A 15,346-nucleotide genomic window follows, 5' to 3' on the forward strand; every position below is an offset into this window, starting at 1 on the left:
ATGGTTTCTTTCTTTTTGGAGGTTTTTTTTTATAATGCATATCTAATTTCGTTTTCTATTGGTCTCTACATGAAATCACCATGATTTATTACTATTAATTTAAAAATGTATGCAATGAACTCTTTAGTAAGCTTTTTCAAAGTATATATATTTCTCAAATAAAATATTGTATATGATTATTTTCATATTTATGCATTGAAGTGTTCAACTAAAATGATGTATGAAGGGAAAAAATCTTGTAACCTATAGTTGTAATTTATAAAATGAATGGATTTAAATATCTAAAGATGCATAATGGAAACACATGATCTCTCTAAAAGAATGTAAGACATTTAAAAATGATACTTATAAAGATATAAAATCCATAAAATATCCAAATCCAAGATGACATACATATTCTAATGTTCAACAGGGGACATGATGCGTCAAAGTTCTTCCCAATTGTTAAAGGAATAAAAATAGAGATATACATATGAAAATTAAAATAAAGAGGGATAGAACTAGAGGGGGAGATATAAATATAAAGATTGAGATAGAGAGTGTTGAATTAAATCTAGCAATTATGCCTTGTTGTGTAATGGGACATGGGGGTGGTGTTGCAAATGGAGACAGAAATGATCTATAAAGATAGGTAGAGAAAAGGAGAGAATTAGGAACATTGACATATGAAAAGAACAAGATAGAGATATATGTTAATAATAGAGATAAAGAGGTAAGAAGATATAAATAATAGTGTAAAAAAGGAGGAGAAAAAAATAAATTATTCTTTTAAAATATCATTACCTTATACCTTAAAACATGTTGGTTAACAGTTTGTCTTCCTTGATATTTGGTTTATACCTTGACTCTTTGACTTGCCCAATGGCTTATGGAAAACAAAGAAGTTAACAATAGAATGGGTCTGTGCAGTAATATATCAAAGACCCCTAAATTGAAAGAAACAAATCCCTTATGAGTGCAAGATATGCAATGAATTTTTCTTTTGGGTTTTGGGAGTATACTCTTAACCAGAGAGCAGAAGAGGTGAAAACCAAGTTGCTCAATACTTCGAACAACCTAAGAAAAGAAGGGGGATTAACTCACAAAATGAAATCTACTCAGACTAACAATGTAGAGAAATGGAAACATGCAAAACTAACTACAACAATAGAAAAAAAGGAAGAGATGGTGAAAGTAGCAATTCCTAAATTACACAGTTTAGCTAATGTTTTGACAATACCCGGATTGTCTATCCTTTAGCTACTTCACACATCAATTTTTGGCTTATGCAATGAACTAAACTAAAAACACAGACCTCGATCAACAACAGAGAGAATAAAAGACATATGTTGAAGAGAGTAAGACATATATAATCTATTGAATGAAGGAAATAAAGCCAAGTTCATTCACTTTCATTAAACTTTCAACATTAACACATTCATTCCATATACTCCGGGCTAAACTAAATGAACAACAAAAATTAAAATAAGCATAAAGTCACACACAGTAGTCCCAGCTACAAGGGTTTTCCAAAATTAAATTTTGTCGATCTTATTAACTTTATCAAAGATTATATTTATAGGCCTTCTCAAAATGGTCAATTATATTGGATGATTTCCTTTGTAGAGCATCTCTAAACTGGAGGACTAAAAATATGACAAGCTTAAATCATTGTCCATTATAGAGATTAGTGAAATGCCAAGAATGGCTAAAATTAGAAAAGAGAAGAAGAAGAATGTCAGATGTCTAGAAAATCATCAGAATGTCATGTCTTCTTAGAATTAACTAACTTAGCTCTATAATATTTCATAGCTTTGGTTACTTTATGCAGCTCTTCGACACCTGGAATGAGGATATTGTCAGCTTGGATCATCATGTAGTCATGCATTTTTGTCAATTCATCAATTCTGGCAACCCTTGATTGGAACTTTTCCATTTCTCTCCTTATGACTGCATTCTCTGTTGAGAGTTCCTAGATCTTGGACACTTGGAAGTTGAGGGGGTCAATGGCTCATTGACAAATGCTAGGAACTTGGACTTTATTCTCTCAATGCCTATGAGCTTTCCATTCGTTGACACAAAGGACTCTATATGTAAGATCTTCAAATAATGAAATAACTTTTCAATGATCTTTTGCACTAGGTCGTGCACATCCTTGAGTTTATTTGTAGATCTCACAGAGCTTTCTATGACAAACTCCAAGGATTACTTCTAGTAGAATAGTGACTCTTTGCCAGTCTTTAGAATCCCATGAGTAATGGTACCATCAATCTTCATGTCTATCACTTCTTGTAGAAGGAACAATTTCTTTTTCAACTTGTTTGCTGGCTTTTATATGGTTGTTTGATGATCTGAAGATGCCTCTTTGAGCTTGTGAGAATCTAATACTAGGCTTCCCAGATTCTCAACTAGTGGGGGACCTTGAGCCTTTATCTAATCTACCCATGCTTAATCTACTTTCTTGAGTTATCTTTCTTGCTGCATCTTGAGTAGTAAGTTCTTGTTCTTCTCTGCATTTGGGTCAAATTAACTAGAAGAATTACTCCCAAGTGCAGACTTTATGTAATCCACTAGCTCTTTGTTTGAGGCCTTCAATATCTCCTTATCTTCTCTAAGCTCTTCCAGCTTATCCTCAATTTTTTCATTAGTTAACCTCCAAATATTCACCATGGAGTTGTGAATTGGAATGCCAAGATCCAATGTCTTGTTTTGGAAGTCATCCTTTGAAAGCTCATAAAATCTTCTTTGTTTATGATGCTTGACAATCTCAACTAGCATGTGGCCAGTTGTTGAATCTATAGCGAGTGCTACAATAGTCATCTGCTTCATTGTTTTCTTTGATGGCTCAGAGGAGGTGACTTGTGTGATCAAGTCCTTTGATGGGGCTGCATCCTCATATCTCCTCTTCTTCCTATCAATGGTCTCTTCAAGCCAAGACTCTGTAGAGAGCACATTGATAGCAATTCATAATGTAGATGGGTTGAATAGCTTCCTCGAAATGAATGGAGTTGGCTTTCTCAAGGAAGCAATAGGGAAGGCATCTACCTTGGTTACTACAAGGGCTAATGTATCCCCATGCTGAGATTCTTCCTATTCTTGGCCATCCATGGGGTTAGTGTCGCCATCCAAATTGATGACTTGAATAGGAGAAGATGGCTTAGTCATTAATGTTTCTTGTTCCTTCCTCTTATCCTTGTAATCTTCCTTCTCTCCAATCTTCCCAATGTTTGGAAGAGGGACAGCTCCATAGGTAGGGGTGAGTGATAGATTATTTTTCAAAGGCTAGTCTCCTCCTTGGCCAATGGATTGTGATGGCCTTGCATATGTTGTTGTAGTAGTTGTTGTGGTTGTACCTATGGCTAACTGGGTGGCTCTGGTAGATACTCCACCCATAGAACTAGTGCTCCTAGTCCTCTTCTTCCATGCTTAGGTCCACTCCACCCATTTGTAAGTTCTTTTGATTATACCTTGCATGAGAACTTCCATGGTGTCAATGATTGGATTTGCAGGAGGGGTAGACAAAATTGGTGTGTCCTTGATCTTCTCATAAGAAGTGGGGTGCATGTAGGATCCATCATCTGCAAGATCAGAGACATCAACAAAATTGTTATATAATTTTATTTCATCAATGGTAATCCTTGACCAAAATCTCTCCTGAGTTTGGTACTTGTTGAGACACCCAGACCAGAAATCTTCAATATTCGGGACATGTCTGTAGGAATACCCCAACTTTAGATAATCCCTAATGAAATTCATTGGATCATATTGAGGTCTAAGCACCTCATAATCTAACAATTTAATCTTAGTCTCAAAACACTTTACCAAATTTTGAGCATATGATCTAGAGGCACATGAATATGGGCCTACCACTATAGGGAATGGAATCCCAATAATCTTCTTCACATTTGAACACAGGGTGTTCACTTTTAGTATTTGTTAACACAATTTAACTAGAACTACCTTGTCCTTAGGATATCTAGGCAATCTCTTGGGAAATCCATCATAGGCTCATATTTGCAAATAGGAGAAGCTTAGGAACTAGATGAATGAGCAACCAAACTAGCTAATGACCAAAATTTCCTTTGGTGAGAATCTCCTTTCACAGAATCCTTACAATTCTTGGCACAACCTCATTGTAAAAGTATCATTAATAGCTATGTATTCCTCATAGCTCCTTTACAGTTGCAGATGTGGCTAGAATTCATAGACCTTGGTGCACTCATCATAATTTGGGATGCTAGGGAGTCCATGCCACAAGTGGTGGGTTGCTAAATCATAGATTAAATAAGAGGACATGTAGAACTACTTGAATCCTTTTGCCAACCACAACCACAAGGCGAGCTCATCATAGATGATCTGTGCCCAGTCGATCTGCATATTCTCTAAGTAGATTTCTTGTACTAGAAAGAAGTGGTGCTCGATGAACTCCAACATATTCTCTCTTCCTTTTAGTCTGAGGAGAAGTGTGAGGATATCCACAATCTTGCTTTAGATTCATGCCAAATAGAATCTTTTCCATCTTGCTCTTCTTTGAGTGGGCAATCTAGAGCTAGGTCCTTTGCATGTCCTCCTATCTAAGGGTCTTCTTCTCATTGAACATGGATGCAGAGGAACCAAAATTGATGTCACAATATTGCTCTTTTACGAGGATTCCAAATGCAGACTGCATCAATGCCTTGTTAATTGATATGAGAATGGATTAGTCTGGAAACAAAATCTTCTTTGTTTATGGGTTTTATCTCTCTATGTATTCCTTCACCAACTCAAGTGCATGAATTACCATTGGAGAGTTGGCTACTTCTACCAATCTGCTCTCTTTGAGTTTCAGAGTGATTGGGTGAATGGATTGGGAATTTAGCCTCCTATGTAGATCACCTAAATCGTAGAACTTGAAGGATGTATCTGTAAAATATTTTAACTCACTCTCCAAGCCAATTAATCTATCATAACTTGCAGCTCTGATTGCCATTTTCTATGATTCTACAAGATGTAGTTCTTGATAAATAGCCATTAAGCATACTTATAGAAACCAATTAATTGCACTTCCAATGAAATAGCTTTAGGAATTATAATGTTGGTGCCACATGAACAAAATTAAGTTGGGCCAAAAATTATAGCAACCAAATTTACATTTAATTCCATGAGTAACAACTATTTAAACTTTGCATTTATTCACACATAAAATACTAAGTTCTTGAAAGAACTCTTACTTTACTTAAAGTAAAGTGATATGACTAAAAGTCATTAAACAACACAAATACTTAGGTTTGCAGGAAGAGTCTCATTTTTCTTTAGAATCCAGAATGTAGATAATCCTAACAATATTAACATGTGCAAGAGAGAGAGAGAGAGAGAGAGAGAGAGAGAGAGAGAGAGAGAGAGAGAGAGAGAGAGAGAGACATAGCTTTTCTGCAAACCAATTTTCCTTTTATTCAAAATCACAACATAGGAAGTAATCATTTTGCTAGCTTGCGGACTTAGTTCTTCCACTTTTAGCTTAAAGCTTTTAACACTGCTTTTCCTTCATGACGGGTTCACATCTCCAACACTTACTTCTTTGGAAGTATCTTTTGGGCATCTCCAAAAGATATTCACCTTTTAGGGTAACTTAACTTTCTATTCTCAGAGCCCCTTAAAAGTAGCCCTTTTTTTTGCCTTGGGGTGGAAATTTTTTTTTTCAGCATAATTTCTTGTATTGAAGCACAACAAATAATATTCAACCTTATACTTCAATATGATGGCATTGAAGTTAAAACTTAAGCATGCCTTATTGGTTATGAGCCTTTAAATAGGTCTTTCAACATTATGTTCACACTTATTTGATCATTTGAACAGAGATTAGGCCCAAGTTCATACAGCCTTGGAAACATAACGAAACAACTTCATTTCCATGAATATGAAGTAGAAAAACCATAGACCCATTTTCCCTAGTAGTACTTGATCTTATCTCCACAAATCTGAATGAGACTCACCATGACATCAATCCACAACTTCATAGGCCTTTGGATGCACACAAAATGATATTCCCAGCTTATTACTCACTGTCATTGCTTCATCTATCAAATTCACAATTGATGTAGTTCGCACAAGGGGAAAATCAACTCAAAGGCTCAAAATCTGAAGGATATGGAATGTTAGAGCAAGATTGCTAATAATAAAATATAAAACACTTAATTCTCATTAGAAGGACGCAATATCACACCCCAACCATGCCTAAATCATCTAATCCCTATGTGCACCGGTAAAATAGGAAACTCACTTAGAAAGATGAGGTAAAGGTAATGCGAAGGGAGACTTGGAAAATAAAGAAAGAAGAGTACTTTAGGAAAGATGAGAAGTAAGTGACCTAAAGCAGTTTGTTGTGGGAGAGAAGGTTTTCTTGAGAGTGCGTCCGCGGAAGAGTCTGATCCGTTATGGAAAGGGCTCAAAGCTAGCACCTCGCTTTGTGGGACCATTTGATATTCTTGAGAGGATTGGTCCAGTTGCCTATCGTCTTGCTTTACCGCCCAGCCTTGCTCGCATTCACGATGTTTTCCATGTTTCAGTACTTAGACAATATATCCCTGATGTTGTACATATTCTTGATTGGAATGCATTGCAGGTAGAGGATGGGCAGCTAGCTTTGGAGCCAATTCGTATTCTGGAGCAGCGGGAGTTGACCCTCAGGGGTCGAACCATAGAGCAGGTAAGGGTCCAATGGGACCCTACTGATGACTCTTCAGCTACATGGGAGGATGCATCTAGATTATGGGATTTATATCCCTATTTTTTTATAGGCTTCCAGGAGTAAGCCTAAGTCTAGGGGGGGTGGATGTAGTGCCTGCCCCTAGTCTACATTTTCTAGTTACATTCATGATATCATTGCCAAACTCTTTTAGGCCAATTTATGTTTGATGATTAGTATTATTATTTTAGAGATTATCAGATGTTGTTTTACACTCAGTTTATTATATGATGAGATTACTTGGTACTCTATATTTCATGCATGTATGATGATTATTCAATGGTTTCAGTTATCGATGATGATTAGTTAGATGGTTTATTATTCCATGTGCTTCTTATGGATACTTACCCCATACTGCATGTGTATGGTGTGCGTGTTTGTTTTATTTATGTATGGTGTTTCTAATGTGGTTAAGGAAGGGAGTCGTAGTCACCTGCTAGACGGGATCTACACGATGCACCACTTCCTGCCATTGTTTGTTTAGCTTAGAATATTGTGTTTGTACATGCGTGGATTTTATGCAGGTTGCAGGTACTAGGTATCGACTTCCCTGAATTGTCAGGATGAGCGTACCCTATCGCATTGTCTCAATGGTAAGAGAGGGGAGATAAACTCTTAAGTCCAATTCCTAAACCCTTTAGCCAATTGTCCTAATTGATAATTAGGACAAGTATCTGAGTTAAGTACCCTCTGAATGCATCAAATGATGTAATTTCGGGATTATAACCTTTTTGTTTTGATTTAGTATGTGTTTTTCTATGTAGAGTTTTCGTATGTTGTTATATGAGTCCTTGATGTATTTTCTATTAATTAAGTCTAATTAAAAAGATTAATTAATGATTTAATTTAATAGAGAATTAATATGATATCTTTAATATTTAATTAATTGAGAAATTAATTAAATAAAAGAATTAAATTTAGAAATTAAAGTTCAAAGATAAATTTAGAACAGTATAATATTAATTTAATTTAATAATAATATATTTGGAGTTCATTTTTAAATAAATGCTAAATATTATTGTTATTTAAATTAATTAAATATGTTATCAATTAAGTTCTAAAATAAATTTAAAAGTTGAAAGATATTAAAATATTAAGAATTCTAGATCGCATGATCTAAGCATGAGTTTAAATATGAGAATTAAATTAAAAGATTAAATAATAGAAATTAATAACGTTATTTTAATTTCGTAAAGTGCACATGAGATTAAAGTAATAAATTAATTTAAAATAGAAGTCAAGTGGAATATTAAATAAAGTTATTTAATAAATCAACTTAATGTGCATGAAAGATGAATGCAAAATAAAAGAAAAGATAATAAAGGTTAATTGGGAGTTAACTCAGTTGTGCAAAGAGTCTTCTCGGGTGAACGCACAATTAGTGCCCCGATTTGAGGAGAAAACTTCTTATCACAACTTTGGGGGTTCATTTTTGTGACTCACAAATTTGGACGGGAATTTTTGGGAGACAACTTTTGGAAGCGAATTTCAGAAGGCTGATACCAAGAAAGTTTTCCAGAGGAAGGTTATTGAGGGGAGCGAATTCTCTTACAGTTCCTGGAGATTGCATAATAGCATCAGGATCAGGTAGGGTCTTGTGTTTTTTTTTTATTATCGATTAAATACGCAATTATCCTTTCTGTCTTCTTCGTGTCTGTGGATTGTAGATCTGAATTCTCTATGATGAATGTTTAAACATTACAATATTGGAATTATCAGATGCTTGTCAATAAACTTCTGTATACATAAGATTTAAACGGGAAGGGTTGAATCTAAGACTGATATTCTAAATTAGAAGTTCAGATGGTTGACTATATTTTCTATATCAATATAAAGAAGGAATCAATTTTTCAATACATATATTTATATATATAATAAAGAAATTATTATAATATCTTTATAAATTTATATTTATATCTTTAATTAATTGGTTTATCAATAAATTTTTTTATTATAAACAAATTGTATTCTAAAAAAAAAATATTAAAATTTTTTTTTAATGGGGAGGGGTCTTACCTTTTCCCCCCCCAGCAATTAGTATCGCCGGCGGTGACCTGCGTCAGCAAGGGACCGCATGGCTTTTTAAAAGCTTGCGGTACCTTGTGACAGGGCCGCATGGCTTTCAATAGCCTGCGATACCCTGTGACAGGGCCGCACGGCTTTCTAAAGCTGGCGGTACCCTGTGACAGGGCTGCACGGCTCTTCATTGAGGGACGTTATGTTATAAATGTTTATTTTTATTTTATTTTAAATAATGTTTAATAATTTAAATTTTTAATAGATATTAATAATAAAAGTTGTTTTAATAAATTTTTAATTTAAAATATATATATATATATATATATATATTTTAATTAATAATTTTATAATAATAAATGCTTTTATAGTTAAATAAAATATTAATTTATTTTATTAACTATGGATAAAGTAATATCTGAAAATATTAAAAGAGTTAAGATTAAATGAAGATTAAATAATAGGGTCAAATTATAAGGGTAATAATGAAAAACCTTTACATTAAAAACGTTCGTTGAAACTCAAACTGAGAATTTCAAACTTAAACCTTAGGGTGTATTATGGAAACAAACCCGAACTATGAACTGAATCATACTATATTGTTTTGTTATACTATCGGTGTTTGGGGTTGTTCTAGTATTAACCAGTTTAGGTTGCTACCAGAGGCTCGTGTTTGTGAATGTGAGGTTATGATGATTTGTTCTCGATCTTTTCAAACCAACCAAGGTAATGTGATAGTATGCTCTATGATGGATGTATTTACTGTTTGTTATTGCTTCCCAGTTTCCTTGTGTGAAGCTGAGGTGTATGTATTTGAGATACCTAACTTAACCATTTTTGAGTCTCGATCAGTTATATGTGATAACCATTTTTGAGTCTCGATCAGTTATACTTGTATTACCTTCTGGTTGCTTTGAGAGAACTGAAGTGTTCGTTTAGATCTTGATGATGTCATGTTGTGACATGTTTTGACTTGACCATTTTGGAGTCTTCGATCAGTATTGTAATTTACTATTGGGATTCTTTCTGGTTGCTCATTGGAGAACCATTGGATTTTATGATTTATCATTGATGCCTTCAGTTGCTGATAGAGAGTTGTTGTGATCATATGATTATTTTTTGATGCTTATCTGTTGCTCATGAAGATCTGATGTAATTTTGTGGCTTATCTTTTATGATGTTTTTCAGTTGCTTGTATAGGACTGAGGTGATTTTATTATGATTCTTTGATTCGTGATTTCATGAGCCTAGGGTAGGTTATCTATGTGTAGTGTCGGGAAGTGGCTTGCAATGGGAATCGGGGCCCTAAGAGGCTGCATGGAGTAACCCATTTTAAGTTGTTTTAATAAGTGAAAACATTTACACTAAATGAGAGAAAATGAACCTAACAAGATAATTGTGTGTTCTCTCCCATGCCTTGAGTGCTAGTATAGACTAGGATGGGGTAGAGAGAACGCTTGGTTACGACCTTGCATTCCATAGTATGCCTCGTCAGTACGAGAGGATACTAGTGGCCGCAGGGATCAGTAGGGACCCGAGATTCCTAAGGGATTGCTTGGGTAACTTCTACGTGACTTTTGTGATGACACTTTCCCGCTTGCATATTAGGTTTCCTACATGTCTTGTGGTACCTCTGGGTTTAGATGTCGATCCTTTTAGGAACCCTTGAGTTAGCATACTTTTAGGATTTCCTGGACTTAGAGAGTATTTATGATTATAGGTTTTGTTATCCTATTTGGGACTTGAGACTATCTCCTTAGCGCGGTGGGAGTGGACCATTTAGGTTCCACGCGGTCGGGTGGTAGTGCTTTTTACTCTTACCATTGAGATCCGTTCCGTGGTCACCGTGGCTGGAGTTTTCGTGATTGGCATTTACCTTCACTATGTTCTTGGATTATTATGATGGATGGTTAGATTTTATGATAGATGTTTTATCATTATGGATGTATGGATGTATCATGTATGGTGAATAATTTTGTATATATCTTTACTGTACTTTGTATCATGGATTCGTGGAGGTTGATGCATTTCTATTTTTACATATGTATATTCTTTTAAGCCTTTCATACCCTGTGACTTGTACAGTGGATGATTGAGCATTCCGAATTAATTTGCCAAGAGGCATTCGGAACAAATGTATAATATGGACATGGGACTTCTGATTATTCTTTCATATGTATGTGATAGTTGTTAGACTTAGAATTTAATTAAATTTAAACGTGACTCAACGTCTTGGGATCTTTAAGAAATGTAACTTGCAATATATGTTTGTCGATGATTACATGTTATTGCTTCCGCTACTATGTGTTTGATGTGTATGTTATACTTTCTTACTTTAAAAAAAAAAATGTTTAGCAAACTTAGTGAAACTTTAGGTTAATTTTTTTGGATCCCTTGGCGGGGCGTTACAGAATGTTAGAGCAAGATTGCAAATAATAAAATATAAAACACTTAATTCTCATTAGAAGGACGCAATATCACACCCCAACCATGCCTAAATCATCTAATCCCTATGTGCATCGGTAAAATAGGAAACTCACTTAGAAAGATGAGGTAAAGGTAATGCGAAGGGAGACCTGGAAAATAAAGAAAGAAGAGTACTTTAGGAAAGATGAGAAGTAAGTGACCTAAAACAGACTTAGACACCTCTCACTTGGAGAGACACTCACTTAAACTAATGACCTCAAGCTTTAAAAGGGGAAGACTAAAACTTGGCAACAAAACAATATACTAAAATAAAACTAATTTAATAGTGTATTTTTGTCAAATGAAACTTTGATTTATCTTATACAAATTTAAATAATAATATAACTTTTTAACATTATAATTTTTAATTTTAATTTATATATTAATATAATTTTAATTTAAATAATAAGTATATAAATATTATTACCAATAAAAAATATAATATTATCTCAAGTTTATAATATTTAATATTTATATTATATAATGAAATATATAATACTATATATAATTATATAAAATAAATTTATAAATTCTAATTAAAATTTATAAATTTAATTTAATTTTTAAATACATAAAATATATAACAATATGTTTGCGTTGATAAAAAATTATAGAATAAAATTATAATATTAGCGTTATTAATATATTTAATCAAAATCATAAATCAAACATATTTAATAAGCAAAAATCAAAATTAATATATTTTATTATAAATATGAATTAATTAAAATATAAAATGTAATATATTTGATAAAAAAATATTAATTAAAACTTAAAATTCAAAAACCAATATAATTAACTTGTATTTTAAAATTCAAATTACAAAATAATAAAGGATGAATACTAATTGGCTTACATACTGATGAATATTAATTAAATGTAAATATGAAGACTGAAAATATTTTTAAAATAGAAAATAATGTTTAAAACATAGAATATTTGGATCCTTATTTATATAATTAATATACAATTACTTAATTCTACAACAATAGATCTCATTTAAGTCATCTATAATTTTTTTTTTAGTTCTCAATTAATTTTGGGAAAGTCTTGTGAAGTTTTAGACTAAGGTAAAAATAGGTTTTGAAGGGACCCAAAACCCTTAATAGAAAAGCAAAAGATATTCAAGTAAGCACAACTAGGTTTTACAAGGACCTGAAACCTGTAGTATAAAAGTTACAAAATTAGGCTTCACAGGGACCTAACGAAACTAGTTTTTACAAGGACTTGGAACCTAGTGTTTAAACAAAAGGATCAAAAACCAGTTAAAAAACTTAGACCAAAGACCAGTTACCGGAACCACCACCAGAATAGAGACCAGTAACCAGAATCACCACTAGTAGCTATTACAGAGCCTTCCTTGATCATTTTCACCACCTCCTTGCCTGCCTTCGCAATGTTCTGGATGGTGTCAGTAGTAGATCTACCAGTTACCTCAGCTGCCTTCTTTCTTGAACTCTGTCTTGTTCTTTTGCTTGGTCCGCTAGGAGACATGATTTCCTCATTATTTCTCTTCCCTAAGCTAGCAACAACCATAGCACAAATGATTGAAATGACTTGCTCCAAACTCCAGCTGAATGATCTTAGCTCGGTTAGCTTCCTAGTCCTGTTGCATCTTTCTCATTCTTCTTTTCAAATTCATTAACTCATTGTACATCTAGGAGTCGCCTTGGAGAGAGGAGTCAACCTTGAGCTTAGCAGTATGAAGGAAAGAAAGCATTGTTTCCATTTCTTCCTCCAAATTTTCCTCCCTCGCTTTCTAGGTTTTCTCACTCTAGTTTTTATCCTCTTCTCCAACATTTTCCGACCCTATATTTTTATCATTATTTTCCTATGAACTAATGTCTCCCACATCCATATTCTCTTCATTCTCCATATTCTTATCATCATTATTGTCTGAATTCTTAGAATCAGTAATTTCCTCTACATTTTTATGAAAGTATGAAGTGAAAAAAAAATGAAGTTGCAAACATTTACATGATGTCTGTGAGATTGGGAAAAGAAGATAAAGCTATCATCAATGCATGAAATTTCACAAGATAAAGCTGTCATCTATAATTTTTTTTTTAGTTCTCAATTAATTTTGGGAAAGTCTTGTGAAGTTTTAGACTAAGGTAAAAATAGGTTTTGAAGGGACCCAAAACCCTTAATAGAAAAGCAAAAGATATTCAAGTAAGCACAACTAGGTTTTACAAGGACCTGAAACCTGTAGTATAAAAGTTACAAAATTAGGCTTCACAGGGACCTAACGAAACTAGTTTTTACAAGGACTTGGAACCTAGTGTTTAAACAAAAGGATCAAAAACCAGTTAAAAAACTTAGACCAAAGACCAGTTACCGGAACCACCACCTGAATAGAGACCAGTAACTAGAATCACCACTAGTAGCTATTACAGAGCCTTCCTTGATCATTTTCACCACCTCCTTGCCTACCTTCGCAATGTTTTGGATGGTGTCAGTAGTAGATCTACCAGTTACCTCAGCTGCCTTCTTTCTTGAACTCTGTCTTGTTCTTTTGCTTGGTCCGCTAGGAGACATGATTTCCTCATTATTTCTCTTCCCTAAGCTAGCAACAGCCATAGCACAAATGATTGAAATGACCTGCTCCAAACTCCAGCTGAATGATCTTAGCTCGGTTAGCTTCCTAGTCCTGTTGCATCTTTCTCATTCTTCTTTTCAAATTCATTAACTCATTGTACATCTAGGAGTCGCCTTGGAGAGAGGAGTCAACCTTGAGCTTAGCAGTATGAAGGAAAGAAAGCATTGTTTCCATTTCTTCCTCCAAATTTTCCTCCCTCGCTTTCTAGGTTTTCTCACTCTAGTTTTTATCCTCTTCTCCAACATTTTCCGACCCTATATTTTTATCATTATTTTCCTATGAACTAATGTCTCCCACATCCATATTCTCTTCATTCTCCATATTCTTATCATCATTATTGTCTGAATTCTTAGAATCAGTAATTTCCTCTACATTTTTATGAAAGTATGAAGTGAAAAAAAAATGAAGTTGCAAACATTTACATGATGTCTGTGAGATTGGGAAAAGAAGACAAAGCTATCATCAATGCATGAAATTTCACAAGATAAAGCTGTCATCTATAAAAAAAATTTTAGTTCTCAATTAATTTTGGGAAAGTCTTGTGAAGTTTTAGACTAAGGTAAAAATAGGTTTTGAAGGGACCCAAAACCCTTAATAGAAAAGAAAAAGATATTCAAGTAAGCACAACTAGGTTTTACAAGGACCTGAAACCTGTAGTATAAAAGTTACAAAATTAGGCTTCACAGGGACCTAACGAAACTAGTTTTTACAAGGACTTGGAACCTAGTGTTTAAACAAAAGGATCAAAAACCAGTTAAAAAACTTAGACCAAAGACCAGTTACCGGAACCACCACCAGAATAGAGACCAGTAACCAGAATCACCACTAGTAGCTATTACAGAGCCTTCCTTGATCATTTTCACCACCTCCTTGCCTGCCTTCACAATGTTCTGGATGGTGTCAGTAGTAGATCTACCAGTTACCTCAGCTGCCTTCTTTCTTGAACTCTGTCTTGTTCTTTTGCTTGGTCCGCTAGGAGACATGATTTCCTCATTATTTCTCTTCCCTAAGCTAGCAACAGCCATAGCACAAATGATTGAAATGACCTGCTCCAAACTCCAGCTGAATGATCTTAGCTCGGTTAGCTTCCTAGTCCTGTTGCATCTTTCTCATTCTTCTTTTCAAATTCATTAACTCATTGTACATCTAGGAGTCGCCTTGGAGAGAGGAGTCAACCTTGAGCTTAGCAGTATGAAGGAAAGAAAGCATTGTTTCCATTTCTTCCTCCAAATTTTCCTCCCTCGCTTTCTAGGTTTTCTCACTCTAGTTTTTATCCTCTTCTCCAACATTTTCCGACCCTATATTTTTATCATTATTTTCCTATGAACTAATGTCTCCCACATCCATATTCTCTTCATTCTCCATATTCTTATCATCATTATTGTCTGAATTCTTAGACTCAGTAATTTCCTCTACATTTTTATGAAAGTATGAAGTGAAAAAAAAATGAAGTTGCAAACATTTACATGATGTCTGTGAGATTGGGAAAAGAAGATAAAGCTATCATCAATGCATGAAATTTACATCTTTCTATGCTTTAAAAATATTTATATTTTTCTTAA

This window comes from Cupressus sempervirens, chromosome 11 (genome assembly GCF_028749045.1).
Source record: "Cupressus sempervirens isolate cs-2001-9-10 chromosome 11, ASM2874904v1, whole genome shotgun sequence".
In the NCBI taxonomy this organism is placed as follows: domain Eukaryota; kingdom Viridiplantae; phylum Streptophyta; class Pinopsida; order Cupressales; family Cupressaceae; genus Cupressus; species Cupressus sempervirens.